Here is a 1054-nt window from a genome sequence, read left to right on the forward strand (position 1 = left end):
ACACACACACACACACACACACACACACACACACACACACACACACAAAGAGCCAACAAAGGCATGGTCACACAAATCCATACTTCTCAAACTCTATTATCAGACTGCTGTTGCAATACAGGATGTCACAGTTTCTCTCTGTGTCACACACACACACACACACACACACACACACATACATACGCACAGTTTGCTTGATACCTGAATGATTTAAAGCAATATGTGGAGTTTTATGATGTAAATAGTTTACAAAAATGACATTTCCCGCTGTTTGTATAAACTCATACTGAGGTGAAAGTATTGCTAAAGACATGAAACTTTAATGAAATGCTGTAGAATCATTGCAGCCACAATGTTATACAATGCAAACATTTCCCGTGGTGCAGTTACACACGACGTCAAATGCAAAGACGGTAATTTGCGAACCGGGTGACGTGAATGAAATATTAAAATTTGAGTGAGAAATTTGCATGACGCTGTGTCGCGATTCTCCTCCTGTTGTCACTGACATCCTGACAATGTTGCATCAGAAATGGAGGACCCCCTGTTAGCTCTGTCAGCACTGTTGACGGTGCATAATTAGGGCTTTGGGCACCATATTGAGAGCCGTGTGGAGGCAATCCCTCAATCATAACCATGAAACGGTAAGATGCTTCAGATCATTCAAAGTGAGGCCTGTGTTTTAAAGGGCACTGGATCAAATCATAGGCTCTGGTAGTGGCAGCGACCTGTCAATCACAGGAAGCCCGCCCTAAAGCATAATCGACTTTATGGTCTATTTTACTCTAAATGGACCATCATTTACAAAATGAGGCGCTGCAATTCTTTACTGTCCCTCTGTATGGTCCATATGTTATCATTACATTATGTAATTATTACTTAAATCCCTAAGGTCATCTTCTACATATTAAATCGTTCAAAATAAACAATGACAAATTAAATCATAAATTAACATCAATGTGGTCACATTTTTGGGTGTGCCACACTTCACTCGGCAGAACCGGAGATTGCTGCAAGGTACAAATCCTGAGATAACATGGTAAAATGTGTGAAT

Source organism: Anarrhichthys ocellatus, unplaced genomic scaffold, assembly GCF_004355925.1.
Source record: "Anarrhichthys ocellatus isolate YVR2014 unplaced genomic scaffold, GSC_Weel_1.0 scaffold8, whole genome shotgun sequence".
Classification (NCBI taxonomy): domain Eukaryota; kingdom Metazoa; phylum Chordata; class Actinopteri; order Perciformes; family Anarhichadidae; genus Anarrhichthys; species Anarrhichthys ocellatus.